Genomic DNA, 23,903 nt, shown 5'->3' on the forward strand with positions numbered 1-23,903 from the left:
ATATATAACTAAAGACCTATATGGACCTAGTCGGCGTAGTTGTTAACGGCCATAGACTAGTGCAATGTACCAAATTTCAAATGACTCGGACGAAATTTGCTTCTCCAAGAGGCTCCAAAACCAAATCTCGGGATCGGTTTATATGGGGGCTATATATGATCATGGACCGATATGGACAACTTTTGGCATGGTAGTTAAATATCATATACTAACACCACGTACCAAGTTTCAACCAGATCGGATGAATTTTGCTTCCCCCAAAGGCATGGTTGTTGGATACCATATACTAACATCACGTACCAAATTTCAACCGAATTGTATGAATTTTGCTCTTCCAAGGGGCTCCGGAGGTCAAATCTGGGGATCGATTTATATGGGAGCTATATATAATTATGGACCGATTTCGACCAATGGTGTTTGAGGACATATATTAACACCACCTACCAAATATCATCTGAATCAGATGAATTTTGGTCTTCCAAGAGGTTCCGGAGGTCAAATCTGGTGATCGGTTTATAAGGGGCTATATATAATTATGCACCGATGTCGACCAATTTTTGCATGGTCATTAGAGACCATATACTAACTCCATGTACCAAATTTCAGCAGGATCGGATGAAATTTGCTTCTCTTAGAGGCTCCGCAAGCCAAATCGGGGGATCGGTTTATATGGGGGCTTTATGTAATTATTGACCGATGTGGACCAATTTTTATATAGCTGTTAGAGACCATATACTAAAACCATGTACCAAATTTCAGCCGGATCGGATGAAATTTTCTTCTCTTAGAGGATCCGCCAGCCAAATCTGGGAATCGGTTTATATGGGGGCTGTATATAATTATGGATCGATGTGGACGAATTTTTGCATGGGTGTTTGAGGACATATATATACCACGTACCAAATATCATCTGAATCAGATGAATTTTGGTCTTCCAAGAGGCTCCGGAGGTCAAATCTGGGGATCGGTTTATATGGGGGCTATATATAATTATGGACCGATGTGGACCAATTTTTGCATGGTTGTTAGAGACTATATACTAACACCATGTACAAAATTTCAGCCGGATCGGATGAAATTTACTTCTCTTAGAGGATCGGCAAGTTATATTTGGAGGTCCGTTTATATGGGGGCTATACGTAAAAATGGACCGATATGGCCCATTTGCAATATCGTCTGACCTACATCAATAACAACTACTTGTGCCAAGTTTCAAGTCGATAGCTTGTTTCGTTCGGAAGTTAGCGTGATTTCAACAGACGGACGGACGGACATGCTCAGATCGACTCAGAATTTCACCACGACCCAGAATATATATACTTTATGGGGTCTAAGAGCAATATTTGGATGTGTTACAAACGGAATGACAAAGTTAATATACCCCCATCCTATGGTGGAGGGTATAATAAGTAAATAATTTTCGAAAAATTTAAGAAAATTTATTAGACAAAATTATTATTTTTCACTTATTAAAGAAAATTTCGTAGTTTGAAGGAAAAACATGGAGCTCAAAATTGCAAAAATTTCTTTAGTGCCATACGAAGTTCATGATGGGTGCATTATTGGTAAAATTGACAACTTTTAAGAAATTCTGAACTATTTTGTGGTAGACACGAATTTAGTTAATTTTTATGCTTCATTTGTGTATAATTTCTTCCTCTGTTTTAGTGAAAACCATACAAAAATTGGCCCATATCGGTTCATAATTACATATAGTCCCGATCCCCAGATTTGACTTCCAGATCCTCTTGCAGGATCAATTTTCTTTCGATCCGGTTAAAATTTGATACGAGAAGTTTGTATAAGCATTCCAACAGCCTTGCAAAAATTTGTTTGTATCAGTTCATAATTATATGTAGCCCCCATATGCTTATATCGATCCCTAGGTATGACTTCCGATCAAAAACTAAGGAGGTTTATATAGCTACCCAACAAAAAAAAAATGGTAGTGGTTCTAAAAGCACAATTTTAAAAGGACTCCTTTATTAGGAAGTGCTTTTAAATCGATTTTTTAACTCTTTTTTTCATATTTTTAATGAGTAATTTTAACTTTTTTACTGCAGTTAGGTTAAAAATAATGTGGTACAAATTATTAAAATTTTGTCGAAATAAAATGATAATTCCATTCTAGAAAAAATGCTCATTTTTAAAAATATTTGAGGCCTAACGTTTCAGACAATCGTTCGAATGCGTTAAAAATTATAAACAAAATAAAAAAATATTTATTTGTATAAATGTCACCAATTGTTTTAATTCACATCTAAAACACCGAATTCGGATAAGGTGTGATCTGAAGAAGTCATACAAATGTTGAAATGGTGGACATCCGTCCTATGACAAGCCCATGTTAAGATCATCAAATCTGTACCAATTTTGCGCAACTTCCGAATCCAAAACGAAAATTTTCACTACTTCTTTTGGCGACGCTTTTTTTTTTGCTGGGTACTTAATCTGATATGAAGGAGGATATTTATTTTTTAGTGTACATGGATATGTCTAGACTGGAAGTCCTTCTACTGAGAGATCTTGATATTTTTTCAGAATAGAATAGAGATATAAAATTAAATATTAAAGTTGTCGAATTAAATAAAACAAATAATGACATAAATTTAAATTTCGTCCCAATGTGCATAGCACATAAGTTATCCACTCAGCGTTAAAATAATAATGAAAATTATTTACAAATAAATCAACTCACGCACACCAAACTTTTTGTTGTTGTTGTTGTTGTTAATATTTACAATTTCACTTTCAGCTCATGTTGTTAATGGGCAAATAATAAAAATAAAAGCAAAATAAAATTTATACAGGCAAAGTGGAGGCAGGTGGGTGTGCCTTTTTGTCTAACTACCCCTTTTTCAAAAAAACAAAAAAAAAAACAGTAAAAATGTCTGAATTCCAATGTTTGCCTAACAAAGTGATTATCTTCTTATTCGGCATACTCAAGTTAATAAAAACCCAACTGAAATCGAAATGAATTTTCTTATTTACTTTTTCTGACCATTTGCAAACGCTGAGTGAATGATAACGCAATCCAAGATCTATGGTGGCTCATTCAAATGTGTTAATTAATAATGCACGTAGTTGAAAGTATTGCGTCAAATCTTTGCTGTGTTTATTGACACTGTTATGTCAACTTGGAAACACTTCATCACTTTCTATTTAACATCGTATCTCTTATGATTGCCTTTGTTTGAAGCTCAAATGCGAACTTGGATAAATAGCTAGTGGCTCAAAACAAAGAATCACGTACGAATTTTTTCATCTTCTTCTTAATGGCTCGATGACCTTTTTGGGATGAGGTAACATCCTATTTAAGCATCCGCATCATTAATTCATTTCATTTCTTATCTAACCAAAGGGTGTGGGCAAAGAATAATAATACATCTATTCATTATGAAAAATGTCAACATTCGTTCCAATCAATTCGGAGTAAGTTGTATGGGCGTTGTATATCGAGAATTCTATCAACATAATATTGTGACTGTTTGCATTATTAATGCTGCCTGAATATGATGAGCAATTATATTTGGGAAAAATGTTCACCAATATTTCTAAATATAAATCCAATTAAATATGTTCATTAGTAAAAATGAATGGTATTAACCATATTTTTCCACTTTCTCCAATTTACATATATTGCGAACTCGTATTGCCAAAAATATTAAATAGGACTCTCCTGCTTGCACGCGTGGTAAAAAAAAAAACAAATATATGCGGCCGTAAATTCGGCCAGGCCGAATCTTATGTACCCTCCACCATGGATTGCGTAGAAACTTCTACGAAAGACTGTCATCCACAATTGAATTACTAGGGTTGTGGTATCTTAAAACTTCTTAACGCGGTTTTCTAAATTGTGAGTTAGTCCATACGTGGTATATATTAGACAAAAAAGTTAGGTATAGGTAAGTCTACAAATAAATACGAATCGATATGGACTTTTGCACGGTACGTAGAGAGCCAGAATTGAAATATGGGGGTCGCTTATATGGGGGCTATATACAATTATGAATTTGATATGGACCAATTTTTGTGCGATTGGGGATCGATTTATCTGAGGGCTATATATAACTATAGACCGATATGAACCTAGTTAGGTATGGTTGTTAACGGCCATATACCAGCACAACGTACCAAATTTCAACAGACTCGGATGAAATTTGCTCCTCCAAGAGGCTCCAAAACCAAATCTCGGGATCGGTTTATATGGGGGCTATATATGATTATGGACTGAAATGGTCCAATTTTGGCATGTTAAATATCATATACTACCACCACGTACTAAATTTCAACCAGATCGGAAGAATTTTGCTTCTCAAAAAGGCACCGGAGGTCAATTCTGGGGTTCAGTTTATATGTGGGTTATATATAATTATGGACTGATATGAACCAATTCCTGCATGGTTGTTGGATACCATATACTAACATCACGTACCAAATTTCAACCGAATCGGATGAATTTTGCTCTTCCAAGGGGCTCCGGAGGTCAAATCTGGGGATCGGTTTATATGGGGGCTATATATAATTATGGACCGATTTCGACCAATTTTTGCATGGATATTTGAGGCCATATATTAACACCACGTACCAAATTTCAACTGATTCACATGAATTTTGGTCTTCCAAGAGGCTCCGGAGGTCAAATCTGGGGACCGGTTTATATGTGGGTTATATATAATTATGGACTGATATGAACCAATTCCTGCATGGTTGTTAGAGACCATATACTTACATCACGTACCAAATTTCAACCGAATCGGATGAATTTTGCTCTTCCTAGGGGCTCCGGAGGTCAAACCTGGGGATCGGTTTATATGGGGGCTATATATAATTATGGACCGATGTGGACCAATTTTTGCATGGTTGTTAGAGACTATATACTAACACCATGTACAAAATTTCATCCGAATCGGATGAATTTTGCTCATCCATGACTCTCCGGAGGTCAAATCTGGGGATCGATTTTTATGGGGTCAAACCTGGGGATCGGTTTATATGGGGGCTATATATAATTATGGAACGATTTCGACCAATTTTTGCATGGATATTTGAGGCCATATATTAACACCACGTATCAAATTTCAACCGAATCGGATGAATTTTGCTCATCCATGACTCTCCGGAGGTCAAATCTGGGGATCGATTTATATGGGGGCTATATATAATTATGGACCGATGTGGACCAATTTTTACATGGTTTTTAGAGACCATATACTTACATCACGTACCAAATTTCAGCCAGATCGGATGAAATTTCCTTCTCTTAGAGGCTCCGCAAGCCAAATCGGGGGATCGGTTTATATAGGGGCTATATATAATTATGGACCGATGTGGACCAATTATTGCATGGTTGTTAGAGATTGTATGATGACACCATGTTCCAAATTTCAGCCTGATCGGATGAAATTTGCTTCTCTTAGAGGCTCCACAAGCCAAATCGTGGGATCGGTTTATATGAGGGCTTTATATAATTATGGACCGAATTTGGACCAAATTTCATCCGGATCGGATGAAATTTGCTTCTCGTTGAGGCTTCGCAAGCCAAATTTGGGGGGCCGTTTATATGGGGGCTATTGGTAAAAGTGAACCGATATGGCCCATTTGCAATACCTGCATCAATAACAACTACTTGTGCCAAGTTTCAAGTCGATAGCTTGTTTCGTTCGGAAGTTAGCGAGATTTCAACAGACAGACGGACATGCTCAGATCGACTCAGAATTTCACCACGACCCAGAATATATATACTTTATGGGGTCTTAGAGCAATATTTCGATGTGTTACAAACGGAATGACAAAGTTAATATACCCCCATCCTATGGTGGAGGGTATAAGAGCAAGTATATACAACAGTAAGTTCGGCCAGGCCGAATCTTAAATGAATCAAATTTATAGTTTCTTTCAAATGTCAGGGGGGTTTGATGAGAGATAATCTTCCAAACAGAGCAGTTCAACTAGTACAATTCCCCGAAGATAAATTGAAAGATTTTACCTATGAAGACTATATCAGATTCAGGATTTATAAGAACCATTTTTGTTTGAGTTTTAGAGGAATTATTAACATATCTTGCAACTGTGAAAGAAAACGATGAAATAACGCCTTGATTTGAAATCTAATATCTATAGATTTTCACCCCCATTATTTAAATGATTACGACAAGTAAATTCTGCAAATTTTATATTCAATTTCAAGCAATTTTCATGATCAGTGCGCCTTCAATAAGCTCAAGAAATGAAATCGGTCTATATGTAGGCCTTACCAAATGGACCAATAAAAACTAAATCCGTTATACGTTTTTGTGAGTCTAAAATACCAATTTCAAGCAAATTGGATAAAAACTACTTTTTCGAGAAACCCAAGGAGTTAAATCGGGAGATCGGTCTTATGGGGGCAATACTAAAACATGGACCAAAACTCACCGTTTTCGCCACACCTCTTTATGGTCCTAAAATATTTCTAGATTTCCAATTTCTGGCAAATCGGATAAAAACTACGGTTTCTCCAGACTTAAAATTTAAGTCGGCTAATGCCCTGGGATGGTGCACTATGTTAGTAAAAAAATATGGGAAACATTTTAATCTGAACCAATTTTGAGGCAACTTCGCAAACGTGTATTTATGACTTACCGGTCGTTAGATATGTATTAGAAATAAAGGAAAATTTGAGTCACTTTTATAAGTTTTCGATTTAGCAGTGGCGATTTTATAAGGAAAATGTGGGTATTTTGGTCATTTTTGCCCAAATCGGAAAAACATATATATGGAAGCTATATAGAAATTTGAACCGATTTCAATCAAATTTGACATGCATACTTCGTATTTTAATGCTACTCCCTGTGCAAAATTTAACGTAAATCGGACTACAACTTTGAACTCTGTGGTCATATGACGGAAAATCGGGCGAAAGATATATATGGGAGCTATATCTAGATCTGAACCGATTTCAATCAAATTTAGCACACTTGGCTACACTACTAATTTTTCTCCTAGTGCAAAATTTCAAGCAAATTAGGGTAAAACTCTGGCTTCTGGTGTCATATAAGTCCATATCGGGCGAAAGATATATATGGGAGCTATATCTAAATCTGAACCGATTTCTTCCAAAATCAATAGGGTTCTATTCTGACCCAAAACTGGAACTTGTGCCAAATTTGAAGGCGATTGGACTTAAACAGACTTTTATCAAAAATATTGTGTTCACAGATAGATGGACAGAGGGACGGACGGACTGACATGGCTAGATCGACTCAGGGACCCACCCTGACAATTATTGCCAAGGACACCATGTGTCTATCTCGTCTCCTTCTGGGTGTTGCAAACATAAGCACTAACTTATAATACCCTGTTCCACAGTGTGGCGCAGGGTATAAAAAATCCGAAAATACCAAACAAAATTATCTTGAAGCCGTCTTTACATTGTTTTTCAATTGTCCAATTAGTTTTAGAGATATTGTTCAAGATTTGGAAAAAAATTTTAAATTTCTTAAATTTTTTTTAAAAATAAAAATAAAAATTGGACAAAAATCACAGTTTTGGTCCAGCAACAGTTAGTTAAATATATTTCGAATAAAATGAGCTTTATTTCATTACAACCGGTGCGCAACTTTTGATTTTGTTCACCATTTATTGGATTGATATAAATCTCGATTTCAGTACAAAAATAATATTTTCTAATGGGTTTGTATCTAATAAGTTAGTTATTTTATTTTTATGGTTGGTTACCAAACTCATAACGCCTATAAATTTTTTTGTTCCTCTATGAAAAAAAACTTACTTCCATTCTTTTCCGAAGACGATGAATTTGTTTATTGTTCAGTTGTTCCTGGTTTAGTAACAGTGATGGGATTGGAGGAGTATTATCCAAAGGACGATGGCTCTAAAACGACTTGCGAAATTTAAAAACAATGTAAGCATGGTTTAAAGAGAATATTGTTTGGGAGTTTCGGATTTTTTTTTTAATTTAATATGGTGAACCGTTTTCAAGTTATTCCAATATATGTAGCGAAAGTGCCTTAATTTTGAACATAATGGTATATCTCGAAAAGTCGAACAGATAGAAAAAAAAACCAAGTGCAGATTTGGATTCAGCGATCTCAAATTACTAAAAATTTGCTATAAATTTCAAAAAGTTCAATTTTGTTCCCCTGTGTTATATTTGATTCATGGTGGAGGGTATTTAAGATTCGCCCCGGTCGAACTTACTTCTGTATATACATGTTGTTTTTTAATTTGATAGAATTTTCTTAAAGTCATTGCAAATTATTATTTACTCTTGTGGCAACTGTACATATAAACCCCCAACCGCTCTGCCAGACAGATTCGATTGAAGATGCCTTAAGCCTTAGTCACTCACTTCGTTTCCTATGTTTATTTCAATGCTTCCCATTTTTGCAATCACAGCATCGCAAACGTTGCTATTCAACTATAAGCCCTTTATATTATTAACGATGAGTGTATTTAAATCCATTAAATGATTACCAACATTACTACTGTACATTTATTTAAGAATCTGTTTTTGATGGCATTTCCATTAACACAAATACGCACGCACACATCAAAAATGCGTTTATCTTAAAAAAAAAATGCTCTTTAATAACGGTTCCATTAGTAGACCGACAGACAGACAGACATGAACGTATTCATGTTTGTTTTTATGGCACCGTAACACCCCAGCGGGAAAATTGCGAAGTACCACAAAAATCATGCCTTCTTAGCCAATGATTTTGGGATCCTTAACACCTTCCCATATGCCTTCTCCTATCATGCATTCTATAATGCCTTGCACTTCCTTTCTAAAAAATGCCCGCACACATTATTCTGTGCCTTCTTTGGGAATTGGAAAAAGAAGGACCTACATTGTTGTTATAAGAACGAAAATTCAGTTTTACAGACAGTTTTAATCAAATCTTTAATTCGTGAAATTGAATCTGACTTTAGGTGAAAGTAAAAGCAATATTTCTTCCTTGGAGTTAAAGAAGCAAACAAATTGTCTGTGATAGATCAGCTCGCCCATTCTCTCCAGTAATTTTGACAACTTGTTTCACGGTATGAAATTGAAATTTTTTTTAATGTGAATCGTAAAGTCCAATAGGAAAACACGAATTAACTCATTCTCATATTAAACAAATAAGGAAAGTCTAAAGTCGGGCGGGCGGGCTATATTATACCCTTCACCACTAAGTATGCCAATATCTTAACACCTTCAAATTTGTTAGGAGCTATATAAAGGTTTATGTTATTTTCCCATATACAAATATTTAAATATGAACCGATTTGGGCATTTTTTTTAAACATTCACAAAATGTTTAGACTCAAAATTTAAATTGGTTTATGACCCGGACGGACAACAATGTTAGTAAAAACCAAGTAAGGAAAGTCTAAAGTCGGGTGGGGCCGCCTCTATTATACACTGCACCACTTTGTAAAACCACATTTTCGACACCGTATCAAATCCGTCAAATGTGTTGGGCGCTATATATGAAGGTTTTTGTCTGACTCCATCTGAACAAAATTTATAACCTATAGACTTAAAATTTAAGTCAGCTAATGCCCTGGGATGGTACACTATGTTAGTAAAAAAATATGGGAAACCTTTTAATCTGAACCAATTTTGAGGCAACTTCGCAAAAGTGAATTTATGATTTATCGGTCGATAGATATGTATTAGAAATAAAGGAAAATTTGAGTCACTTTTACAAGTTTTCGACTTAGCAGTGGAGTTTTTATAAGGAAAATGTGGGTATTTTGGTCATTTTTGCCCAAATCGGAAAAGCATATATGGAAGCTATATAGAAATCTGAACCGATTTTAACCAAATTTGACATGCATTCTTACGGCCATTTTCATGAAGCTCCGTTAGGCTTTAACTCCCAGTTAACAGAAAATAAATTGCAAATATCTGCTCTCCGGTTAACTTTAACTGAAAATTTTTAGGCAGTTAAGTTCCTAACTGACATATGGAATATATAGGCAAAATGGCAGCTATGGCCATACTACGGTTTAACGGATCACTAACGGAGCTTCATGAAAATGGGGGTTAGTATTTTAATTCTACTCCCTGTGCAAAATTTCACGTAAATCGGACTACAACTTTGAACTCTGTGGTCATATGACGAAAAATCGGACGAAAGATATATATGGGAGCTATATCAAAATCTGAACCGATTTCAATTAAAATTCGCTCGCATATCCAGAACCATAATTCTACTCCCTGTGCAAAGTTTCAAGTAAATCGGGGTAACTCTTTGGTCTCTGTGGGTATATGAGTCGAAATAGGTCGAAAGATATATTCGGGAACTATATCTAAATCTGAACCGATTTCAACTAAATTTGGTATAATTAACAATACTATTAAACGCACTCCTTAAGCAAAATTTGAAGCAAATCAGGGTAAAACTCTGGCTTTTAAGGCCATATAAGTCCAAATCGGACGAAAGATATATATGGGAGCTATATCTAATAATTTTGCATGTTTGACGAGAGCCCCCAAATATTCGGCCTTGCGAATACATTGATAAATACGTCAATTATGGCCATATCGGTGATAAATATATATGGCAGCTATATCTAAATCTGAACCGAAATCAATAGCGATTGTCTTTGAGCCAAGGTAAAACTCTGTGCCAAATTTGAGGACGATCGGATTTAAACTGCGACCTGTACTTTTCACACAAAATTACATATACAGACAGACGGACATCGCTAAATCGACTCAGAATTTAATTCTAAGACGACCGGTATACTAAACGACCTTCTTGGCGTTACATACAAATGCACAATCTTATACCTTGTACCACAGTAGTGGCGAAGGGTATAAAAAAGAACTAAAAATAAGGACAAAATCATTGGCATTTCATTCTATTTTTTGGAATCGTACGAAAATTTTCTTTTGCTTTAGTTCATATGGAATTTATGCTTGCTTTAGTTCACATGGAATTTATAAAATGTTTGAGACATACTTACAAACAACGAAAATTTCATTGAGATGTGGAAAATTTCGAAAAAAAAAATTAACTTCAAACAAATAATCAATAGTTATCAATAATTATTGTGCAATAAAAATAAGTTAAATTTAGCGTTCGGCTAACTACGGATTTTTTCGGTGTAGTAATATCGACTTTTTATTTTCCCCTAATCAAGTATATATACACTGTATATAGTCGGAAATAGATATTTTGTTGTGCTACGGACGGAATGACAAATTTATTATACCCCCAATACCATTCTGTGACGTCAGGTATAAAAAGGATTTCATACTCATTCTTTGTTGGCTGCCAAGCTATTAATTTATTTATTTCTAGTTACTCCTAACTTTGGCCTTCTAGAAGGCATTCTCTGTAACATATAAAAGATCCGATACCCATTATACGTTCACTTCCAAGAGAAGGGAACGCGGAATGACCTCACGTGTAGCTTAAGTTTACCTTTTGGTGCCCACATCACTTAAATGTCTCGTAGGCCAGTGGATGAGTGTAGGACTATCAATAACGAGGACCCCGGTTCAAATCCCGACGGAGCAGAAAAATAAAAATACACTTGAGGTAAATATTAAAATCACAAAAATAAGATAAACTGTATAGGAAAAGTAAGTCAAATTAAATTCTAACGTAAAAGGTATGAGGGCAAATGTTCAGTTCATAGACAGCCTTGCCTTCAAAATATTTATTTTTACACGCTTTCTTTTATGCCTTCCTGTCCAGGCCTTTTTGAGGGCCTTCTTTGAAAGGCATGATTTTTGTACTTAGTATGAAGACCTGATAACATGGCATCGACGACACCACCTCTAGAAGGCATACGAATAGAAGCGAGAGGCAAGGCCTTGGCCTCCAATCCAATCCAATGTTATTTTGAAATGAACACGTAATGCAGCGCCCAGGCCTTATAGCTACCCGGACAGCACTTCCATCATCGATTCCACGTCGCTTCCATTTCCCGCTGGGACAGTTAAACACACTCGTACATGCATTAAGCTGAGCCCCTAAATACATACGTATGAATATCTCAAATTTACGAGAATGTACAACTAATCCTATAAATTTTATTATTTTCGTTTTTTTTTTTTTTTTTTGGGGGGGGGGGGGTTTTGCTTCTATAAAACAGTTAAATGACAACGAAAACAAAACAAAAGGAAAAAAGATGGAAAAACCAAAATATTTGTATATGTCATGGGAAAAATCTATGGTCGTAAGAGTTTTTTCTTTATTTTTGGCTTCCATTATAGAGTCAAAAACTCTAAATGAAACTCCCATTTCCATTATGATTTGCTTTGATGAAAAGATATGGCTATTATAAGATTCTAGAGAGAGCGGAAATTGGTATCCATTATATGGGGAGGTAAGTTCTTTATTGCCACTCATAACCAGAGAATAGTTTAAATGTTCAAATCTGTTAATCTTTAAATTCCCAGCCAAAATAAACATTTAGGAAAGGTGGTGCCTTTTTTCAATAGAGTCTGATATCAATTGATGATAAATTATGACGATTATAAAATTCTAGATAGAGCGGAAATTAAAATCCATCATAAAGGATGATACGGTCAAAATTTGGTCAATATAAACTTGACGTATTTCTTTCAATTTTGCATTTAAAAAACCTGAACACCCCTCATTTTGAAGGTGTGTGTGTGTGTGTGTAGAATGTTGCTCCTATTTTGATTTTGGAATTCACTCTTCAGTTGTCAAAATGCCGTCCAAGCAAGAAGAGCAGCGTATCAAAATTTTGCTCGCGCATCGCGAAAATCTGAGCTACTCGCACGCAAAGCTGGCAAAATTGCTAAAAGTTGCCAAATCAACCGTTACAAATATAATTAAAGTGTTTGGTGAACGTTTGTCGACAGCCAGGAAGTCTGGATCGGGGGAAATCGAAAACCGGAAGCCGCTGAGACGACAAAGAGAGTTGCCGGTAGTTTCAAGCGAAACCCTAACCTCTCTCTCCGAGATGCCGCAAATAAGCTGGGTGTATCGTCTACAACCGTGCATCGAGCCAAAAAACGAGCCGGACTATCGACTTACAAGAAGGTAGTGACTCCAAATCGCGATGATAAACAAAATACGACAGCCAAAGCGCGATCCCGGAGGCTGTACACGACGATGCTGACGAAGTTTGACTGCGTGGTAATGGACGACGAAACCTACGTCAAAGCCGACTACAAGCAGCTTCCGGGACAGGAGTTTTATACGGCAAAAGGAAGGGGAAAGGTAGCAGATATTTTCAAGCACATAAACTGTCAAAGTTCGCAAAGAATTATCTGGTTTGGCAAGCCATCTGTACCTGTGGCTTGAAAAGCAGCATTTTCATAGCTTCCGGGACTGTCAACCAAGAAATTTACGTAAAAGAGTGTTTGAATAAACGTCTGCTGCCTTTCCTGAAGAAACACAGTTGTTCCGTATTGTTTTGGCCGGATTTGGCATCTTGCCATTACGGTAAAAAGGCCATGGAGTGGTACGCCGCCAACAACGTGCAGGTGGTTTCCAAGGACAAGAACCCTCCCAACACGCCAGAGCTCCGCCCAATTGACAAATACTGGGCTATTGTCAAGCGGAACCTAAAGAAGACCAAAAAACTGCTAAGCACGAGCAGCAGTTCAAGGCAAACTGGCTTTCTGCGGCGAAGAAGGTGGACAAGGTGGCTGTACAAAATCTGATGGCAGGTGTCAAGCGTGAGGCCCGGCAATTCGGATTTGGAAAAGCGAAAGCCTAACTGAATATTTTTCCTGAATGTTATACTAATTGAACTTGAAAAAGAAATTTAATTTGATTTTTTAAATAAACGATTTCACCGATTTACACGCGTTTTCCCTTGACCAAATTTTGACCGTATCACTCTTTATGTTCTTCATTGCTATCCATAACCAGAGAATAGTTTCAATGTTAAATTCTGAAATTTTTTTAAATTCCCAGTAAAACGAACATTTAGGAAAAGTGAGGATTTTCATTAACAGAGTCTGATTTCAATTCTATACAATTGGACTAACTTTTCTTAACCGCCCGAAAAAATATAGTTTTTCGAGGTTTTTGGTTTTTTTAGTTTCAACGAGAGATGTGATCAGATCAATTCAGCGTCGAATGCACGCAAAAAGTACTTCATTCCTTCCAAACAAAAATGTACACCAGTTCGCGACAGAAAAATTTTTGTTTTGAAGAAAACTATTGTATATATATTATTTTTGTGATAAACCATCTGAACCGATTCGGACAAAATTGGCAATAAACATTTAAATGGTTCTCAAATGCCGCAAAAATGTTCTATCATTTAAATGATAGAATTTGAGACCATTAAATGGTCGGGAAAATCATGTACCTGACCATTAAATTTTTCGACTTTTTTGCAAAGAAAAAGGTATTTTTATAGGTTACGTATAGATATGTCTAGAACCATTACATGGTCATAAAAACCATGTACATTTTTTCGTGACCATTTAATTTTTCAACTTTTTTGCAGCGAAAATAATTTTATAAAAACATTGAGCAGGTACATACGATTTTCATTTTGTGCGTCAGTCGTGTGTTGATTGTTGCTTGGAATGGACGGAGGATACGGAATTACTGTGTTTTGTGTTAATTTATTTATTCAGAAGAGGCACGTGGTAATTTACCTGATTTTAGTTCTGCATTTTGCTTATGGTATAATTTATTTTTATTAGCAGTTATATGATGTCTGCGTTTGTACATTTGATGGGCACGATGTAAATATGGAATAACTATTTATTGTTGAAATTGAAATAAAATAGAGTGTGTAAAAATATATGATGTTTGCTTGAACGGCATTATAAATACAAATAAACAATGATTTAGTTTATAAATAAATAAACACAAATAAATAAAGTTAATTTTGTGTTTTCTTTTCTCAAGTGGCGTCCTTTTTTCGACGATGAAAACAGTTTTTTCATAAAGATTAAAACATTTAAAGCTGTGACCATGTTCTTTTAACTAGAGGAAAAATAACAAGTACGAAAGAAACTTATAAAAGTGGTTTGTTTACTTTAAATAAAGTTTATTTTTATCGGCTTGTGTATGCCCAACAATGTGGTCTACAAATAGAATAGCTTTTATATATGAGTGTAACAGGTTGGCTGATAAGTCCCTGGTCTGACACATAGATGGCGTTGCTAGTATTAAATGCATATTATTTTTATATAGTACCAACCTTCAAATGATTCGTGTCAAAATTTGACGTCTGTAAGTCAATTAGTTTGTGAGATAGAGCGTCTTTTGTGAAACAACTTTTGTTATTGTGAAAAAATGGAAAAAAGGAATTTCGTGTTTTGATAAAATACTGTTTTCTGAAGGGAAAAAACACGGTGGAAGCAAAAACTTGGCTTGATAATGAGTTTCCGGACTCTGCCCCAGGGAAATCAACAATAATTGATTGGTATGCAAAATTCAAGCGTGGTGAAATGAGCACAGAGGACGGCGAACGCAGTGGACGCCCGAAAGAGGTGGTTACCGACGAAAACATCAAAAAAATCCACAAAATGATTTTGAATGACCTTAAAATGAAGTTGATCAAGATAGCATAGGCCTTAACGATATCAAAGGAACGTGTTGGTCATATCATTCATCAATATTTCGATATGCGGAAGCTTTGTGCAAAATGGGTGCCGCGCGAGCTCACATTTGACCAAAACCAACAACGTGTTAATGATTCTGAGCGGCGTTTGCAGCTGTTAACTTGTAATACACCCGAGTTTTTCCGTCGATATGTGACAATGGATGAAACATGGCTCCATCACTACACTCCTGAGTCCAATCGACAGTCTGCTGTGTGGACAGCGACCGGTGAACCGTATCCGAAGCGTGGAAAGACTCAAAAGTCCGCTGGCAAAGTAATGGCCTCTGTTTTTTGGGATGCGCAAGGAATAATTTTTATCGATTATCTTGAGAAGGGAAAAACCATCAACAGTGACTATTATATGGCGTTATTGGAGCGTTTGAAGGTCTAAATCGCGGCACAACGGTCCCATATGAAGAAGAAAAAAGTGTTGTTCCACCAAGACAACGCACCGTGCCACAAGCCATTGAGAACGATGGCAAAAATTCATGAATTGGGCTTCGAATTGTTTCCCCACCCACCGTATTATCCAGATCTGGCTTCCAGCGACTTTTTTTGTTCTCAGACCTCAAAAGGATGCTCACAGGGAAAAAATTTGCTGCAATGAAGAGGTGATCGCCAAAACTGAGGCCTATTTTGAGGCAAAACCGAAGGAGTACTACCAAAATGATATCAAAAAATTGGAAGGTCGTTATAATCGTTGTATCGCTCTTGAAGGGAACTATGTTGAATAATAAAAACAAATTTTGACAAAAAAATGTGTTTTTCTTTGTTAGACCGGGGACTTATCAGCCAACCTGTACATGACACAGTGGATAGTGTTATTGCACTTAAAATGTAGGTTTGATTCTCCGTCTGATAAAATTTGAAAAATTTATAAAATCGAATATTTGGTATTCAACTGAAACTTGTATTGATATCCATGGCGGGTATTGTAACCGCTGCACGAAATAAAATTTTAGATCAACGAAAGTTTCTTTTCTGTTTGAAGTAGTCTGCTTATGGGCAAATAAATCTGTATTTGTGGTACCCGTGGCCACGTTTGTCCTCGATTAAATTGGTTTAGGCTGAAAGAAACAGCTTTAATCACAAAAGAAAACTTCGTTTCCCAGAAAAGAAATAATTTTTTTTTGTGTGAGGCTCCCGATATTCTCAAATCCTGCGATCAGGGTAAAGTGATTGCCCTGATCACAGAGAAGGAATATGATCATCTAGAGCAAAATGTTATTTTTGGACGCGGAGAAAAGAAACTATTTAGCCGCAAAAATTTTGTTTTCTTGTCAAACATAAAATGGTTATCAAAATCAGATGTATAATGCGGGTGAAAATAATATGTTTGCGACAAACATGTTACATGCTCACCGTCTAAAAATAACATATGTGATCATATTCCTTTTCTGAGTCTAGTCTTAAGGAAATACTTTATAACAAAGGAGAACTACTTTTCTCTAAACTTCTCCTTCCGGGGCAAAGTTATTTTTCTTTGTGTATCATATAACTTTAGCTCTTTCTTACTTGTTGTAAAGTTTATTGCTTACGTGTGTTTGCTTTATGTATATCATTAGAACAAACAAAAAAATATATGACATTGTTAATGTGACATAATTTGATTCCAAAATTTCTGGCTTTTCTTTCTCCATAGTTATTCTTTTTTTGATTATATTGTAATTTTCTTTATTTTGTAATATTAAATTATATATTCCTAGAAATTCCGTTACAAATTTGCTATACACGAAGCAAACAAAAGAAAACAAAACGCCCCAATCACAAGATTACAGAGAAGCAACAAATTTGAGGCAAAACCACATGCAGACAGACAGACAGACATAATTTTATTACAAATCGTCCGGCTTGTGGCTCTTTCAAGTTCAAAGTTAATTCAGAGCTTCAGAAGATAAATGACAGGTACGAAGAATTTGTTATTCTACAACATCATCATTTTTGGGCAACACAAGCGAAATGGAATGGAAGAATAAACCACATGGGATGATATAAGAAATGAGATAGCTATTATTTCTTCCCTAAAGTCGGGCATTGGCATTACATAACTGTTCGGGTTAAGTATAGGTCTTGTTATGACCGTTTTTGGTTTAGCCGGTTTGTTTATGTATGGCCAACAATGGCCAATGACTAGGCAATATGTGTGACGCCTTTGGGGCATGCTGGGGTATAAAAAGAAGTCGGAATGAAAAGAAGTCAACATTGATAGCATGTGTGTGTGTGTGTGAACATTGGCCCTATTAGCATTTATTACGAAGTGTATGGATTTGTCCAAATGCGATAGTGTCTCCTAAATCAGTGACATAGAACATTTCCTATGTCACTCTACCGTTTTAATGCAGACTCTTGCAATAAAGTAGGAAAAGAAACAAAAAATGATTGTATTTCAATCAGGTGGCCATTATGTTCAAGATCTTAAGATGGCTAACAAAGAGTAGAAGAAAATCCGCTTAAATTCTCAGAAAAATAATCATGTTCTTGACAGTATAGCAAAAGCTAATATGGATGGCTGAGTTAGCTAACACATGAAACAAATTTGTTGTGTCAACCAAAATGTTTTGCCACACAAATGATTCGGTTGTCTGCACAACAAAACTTTAATAAAAACTATGTGTATTTGTGACTCATTGTTATAAAATTTGCAAGCATTTAATACAGTATAGGGAGGCTAATATGTATTGCTACAAACTTTGATTGCTAACATTTGTAAATGGCTTGAGCAGCTGCCCAGCAAAAAATGGAGCACTATTTCAGCAGGATTGTAAAGGAGAGAGGCAGTACAAACTGCTTACAAAACAACCGAATCAGCGCTGATTTTTGTGGGCGACGTCCCGTTTGAGAGCAGCTTCTACATAGCGCTGATATAATTGCTCATTTTAATAGAAATATTGCTCAGAAGTGATTTATAATCTTGAGTATAGCATTATTGGCGTGAAGGAAAACAGCACTACCTTTCAGGCATCTATACTGCATGAATTGGTCGATTTTAAATATCGACGTTTAATGTCACGACTTCCAAGCCATTGGTGAAGTTTCACCAGATACTAAAAAAAAAACACAGTGAACCCACCAGGAAGGAAAACTTTGGTTAATTTTAGAACGTTTCCACAAAAATTCCAAACAAAAAATCACTTATCCCAGTCGAAAGTACTCGATGAGAGGAGAAAAATAATTTCTGGATTTTTATTGCCGTACGTTTTTTATGAGCCCCTATAATTTTTCCGCCAAATTCGATTTTGAGCGCTTTTGTTTGCATTTTTCTTCTATTTTTTGCATGGCCATAGCTCGAAAAATGCTGTGAGTTTTTTTGCAGTCTTCAGCAAAGTTGTAGCTCTTAACTCAGCCAATGCTGAATATATTATGTCGGAAAAATGTCATCTTCACACACAGAAAACAAGTTTGTTGTGCCCACCGATTTATTTGGTCCCATCTACCATCAGAATAACCATGCATGCTTAAAACCTATTAATAGCTATTGAACTATTGAATAAATGCATTAGCGTAGCTAGACAATTTTACGATGGGGGCTATAGCCCCCCTAGCTAAAAAATAATAGACTGAAGATATAGGTTCAATTAATGTTTTATTTTATAAAAATGAATAAAAAATCTGACTAGACAATTAATTTATAAAAAAACAACTAAAAGTAGTTTTTTTTTTAAATTAATTTTTTATAACTTGTTTCGTATTTTAAATGGCTATATTTTATACACTCCACCATAGGATGGGGGGTATATTAACTTTGTCATTCCGTTTGTAACACATCAAAATATTGCTCTAAGACCCCATAAAGTATATTCTGGGTCGTGGTGAAATTCTGTGTCGATCTAAGCATGTCCGTCCGTCCGTCCGATTGTTGAAATCACGCTAACTTCCGAACGAAACAAGCTATCGACACAAGTAGTTGTTATTATGTAGGTCGGATGGTATTGAAAATGGGCCATATCGCTCCACTCTCCCAGACCCTCAGATTTGGCTTGCTCAGCCTCTAAGAGAATCATATTTCATCCGATCCGGCTGAAATTTGGTACATGGTGTTGGTATATGGTCTCTAACAACCGTGCAAAAATTGGTCCACATCGGTCTATAAATATATATAGCCCCCATATAAACCGATCCCCAGATTTGGCTTGCGGAGCCTCAAAGAGAAGCAAATTTCATCCAATCCGGCTGAAATTTGGTACATGATGTTGGTATATGGTCTCTAACAACCATGCACAAATTGGTCCACATCGGTTAATAATTATATATAGCCCCCATATAAACCGTCCTCCAGATTTGACCTCCGGAGCCTCTTGGAGGAGCAAAATTCATCCGGTCCGGTTCAAATTTGGAACGTGGTGTTAGTATATGGCCGCCAACAACCATACCAAAATTGGTCCATATCGGTCTATAGTTATATATAGCTGATCTCCAATCACACAAAAATTGGTCCATATCGGTTCATAATCATGATTGCCGCACGAGCCAAAAATAATCTACCAAAATTTTATTTCTATAGAAAATTTTGTCAAAATTTTATTTCTATAGAAAATTTTGTCAACATTTTATTTCTATAGAAAATTTTGTCAAAATTTTATTTCTATAGAAAATTTTGTCAAAATTTTATTTTTATAGAGAATTTTGTCAACATTTTATTTGTATAGAAAATTTTGTCAACATTTTATTTCTATAGAAAATTTTGTTAAAATTTTATTTCTTTTTTTTAATTATAACCAGTGTGAACTAAGTTACAATTGAGAAGACGGTGTTAAGAAATTTTAAGATACCTTGCCATCGGTAAGTGTTACCGCAACCCAAGTAATTCTTTTGTGGATGACAGTCTTTAGTACAAGTTTCTTTGCAATCCATGCACACAAAAAAATTTCACGAAAATTTTTCCAATTAAAATTTTCATTGAGTTTTAAAAAATATTCAATTAAAAATTTAATTGATTCAACAAATTTTTTAATTGAAACAAAAATCAATCACAAAAATAATAGTATCAATTAATTTTTTAATTGGATCAATTAACTTTTTAATTGACCTTCAGTTAATTTTTTAATTGATACTATCATTTCTGTGATTGAAGACATTTCAATTAAAAATTAATTTCATCAATTAATTTCGTGATTGAATCAGAAAACAAAATTTTTTGTGTGTGGTGGAGGGTACATAAGATTCGGCCTGGCCGAACTTACGGCCGTGTATACTTGTTTGTTTTTTTAAATAGGCTAAAAATGGTGCAAATAATTTCAATTTTGCCGCAAAAATATTAAATCCATTCTAGAAGAATCGATCGTGTTTGAAAATATTAGTCAAACGTTTCAGACAAGCGTTGTAATGCATTAAAAACTTATAAAGTTTTTTATTTGGGAAAATATCAAAATTTGTTTAAATTACATTATAATAAAGAAACTAACTTACAATTTAGAAGACAATGTTAAGAAATAAAACTATATATTGCCATCTGCACCTGCTACCACAATGCAAAGTCGTAAATAGGTTTTCAAATTCTAGGGGGTTAAAATTTTTCTGGGGGGTCTAAGCCGCCTCCCCAGAGGCCTTCATACGCCTATGAATAAATGTAACCTATAACATTACGAATAAATGTAACCTATAATATTATGAACAACTTTCTAGCACAACAAACTTCATACGAGTACTTTCGGCTGGGATAAGTGATTTTCTGTCAAAAATTTTGGAGTTCAAGTCGAAAACTTCAAAAGTCCACATTGTTAAAAGTAGACTAAACAATATAATAAATTAAATGAATTATAGTTAAATCTAACTAGAATAGATCTAAACTAGTTCAAATTATTTAATAAAAATACACAGAAAACATTTCACCCAAATATTTCCAATTAAAATTTTAATTGAATTTTTAAAAACACTCAATTAAAAATTTAATTGATTAATTTTTTTTAATTAAAACGAAAATCAATCACAAAAAATTGTTTTTCTTTATTGGATCAATATCATTTTTTTTAATTGACTTCGATGATTGGTATTATCATTTCTGTGATTGAAGGCGTTTCAATTAAAAATTAATGGGTGCAATTAATTTCGTGATTGAATTCAAAAAATATTTTTTTGTGTGTAGATCGACTCGGTGAGCATTCGATTAATGTCCTAATACTTACATTTAGTGTTTCAAAAGTTGACCTGCAAAAAGAAAGAGAAAGTTTTATATTAGTTAGCAAATTTACTACAAATCTAAAAAAATAGAAAGTTATGTGTAGCATCCAATAAAAATACTGTGCCATAAAATCGGCAAATAACATATATATGTTTGCGATACTAAGGTCGAAAATTGGATCTTCAAATAATGGCTATTTGTCAAAAAACATTTAAAAGTTGAATGTTTAAATAATATAATTGACTTATGATATTTTTGAAAAATCTACTTTATGACTTTTGCGATTGGCCAAAACCGACTTTTAACGAAAAAGTCGAAAAGTCTATGTTGGATTAATAAGGGAATATGGGGTAAATATATTGTAATATAATTTGTTTATATTTTACAAATGATTTTAAAAGGGATACACATGTATCCCTCACATAGGGCGAATATGATTGTGTAAAATGTCCAGTTAAACTTGCAGTCCCACCCAGCAAAAAAAAATTGGAAGTTGTTCCACAAACATTTCTTTTAAAGCCCTTCCCAGAATCACCCATCGATTTTTTTCAACTTCCGATGCAGTCCTTTTGGACAAGTCCACAAACATTTCTTCTAAAGCGCATCGTGGGATACCCCAATGATTTTTTCCTCTTCCGATGCAGTCCTTTTGGACAAGTGCACAAACATTTCTTCTAAAGCGCATTTTGGGATCCCCCAATGAGTTTTTTCTACTTCCGATGCAGTCCTTGTGGACAAGTATTAGAAAGAAAGCAATCAGGCTATTTTAAGTGCAAATTTTGGACAATTAAATTTTACAAAAAACTAAAAAAATCGAAAATTAACAAAACAGGAAAATAATAATAAAAAAAAATTATTTCATCCCCGCTGGGATTTGAACCCGTGCCGTTTGACTTTTGCGCTTCCATGGAAGTTCTTTTGAGAAGGTTTTGCAAATTACGAGAATTTTTAATTTTTTTTGTTGATTTTTAATGGAAAAAATATATTTATACGAAAATATATGCCGAAAATAAAAAATAAAAACGATGCATGGCAAAAAAAAATATTTTTTTAGAAAAATATTTGATAAAAAAATTGCCGCAGGTGAGATTTGAACCTGCGTCTCTTATGTTTTCGTTCATACTAATAAAGAACATCTCGGGCAGCAATTAGAATGTTATTCCTTGGTGTCGTATTACGATCATATCACAAACATTTGAATTGACCTTTCGACGCTTTATGTTCAATGGCGTTTGTGGCTGAGTGTGCTAAGGCGTTCTGTTATGGTGCCAACAGACCCAGGTTCAACCCCTGGTCGAAGCGAAAAAGTTTTTCAAATTGTAAAAATTAGATAATAGGAAAATAATTGTGTAATAAAAATAAAATATATGGATGAAAAAAAGTGAAATTGGTTGAAAAAAATTGTTTTTTTTTCGCTTTTTAAATTTCTTCATTCAAATTAACTTCCAGGGCACAACTTCTAAAGCAATGCAAAGGATCCCAAAAGGGATTACTTCCGTCCTATGACAATTAATTACTTCCATGTAAAATTCATTGGGGATGATCCAAGTTTGCACTACATCCGGATCACAGATTGGGGATCCAAACTACTTTTTTGGAAGCTCTATTTTTGCTGGGCAGTAAAAAAGCGTCGCCAAAAAAAGAGTGAAAATGTTCTTTTTGGATCGGGAAGTAGTGCAAAATTGGCGCAGAAGCGATGAATTTAACATGGGCTTGTCATAGGACGGATGTCCACAATTTCAACAGCCGTTGCACTGAATTTGCATCACTTCTTACTCTGCGATTCAAATTCAGTGTTTTAGATGTGAATTAAAAAATGTTGTTATATTTTGACAAATAAATAATTTTTATAATTTATTACGAATTTTAATGCATTCAAAAGCTTGTCCGAAACTTGGAACACAATGTTAGTAAAACAGTGTGGCGCAGAGTATAAATATGGAAAACATTTAAGTCTGAAGCAATTTTAAGGAAACTTTGCAAAAGTTTATTTATGATTTATTATTCGATATATATGTATTAGAAGTTTAGGAAAATAAGAGTCATTTTTACAACTTTTCGACTAAGCAGTGGCGATTTTACAAGGAAAATGTTGGTATTTTGACCGAAATCAGAAAAACACATATATGGGAGCTATGTCTAAATCTGAACCGATTTCAGTCAAATTTGGCACACATGACTATATTACTAATTGTACTCCTAGTGCAAACTTTCAACCAAATTGGGCCAAAACTCTGGC

General features: G+C 34.9%; 1 protein-coding gene across 1 annotated transcript in view; it reads right to left on the reverse strand.

Moving 5' to 3' along the window:
- Positions 1-23,903, reverse strand: part of Osi24 (Protein) — an 87,934-nt gene that overhangs the window by 25,039 nt on the left and 38,992 nt on the right. Inside the window, exon 2 of the mRNA XM_075292554.1 lies at positions 21,669-21,690. The gene's annotated coding sequence lies outside the window, so the exon portion shown is untranslated. The remainder of the gene's footprint in view (positions 1-21,668; positions 21,691-23,903) is intronic.

Source organism: Haematobia irritans, chromosome 1, assembly GCF_050003625.1.
Source record: "Haematobia irritans isolate KBUSLIRL chromosome 1, ASM5000362v1, whole genome shotgun sequence".
NCBI lineage: Eukaryota > Metazoa > Arthropoda > Insecta > Diptera > Muscidae > Haematobia > Haematobia irritans.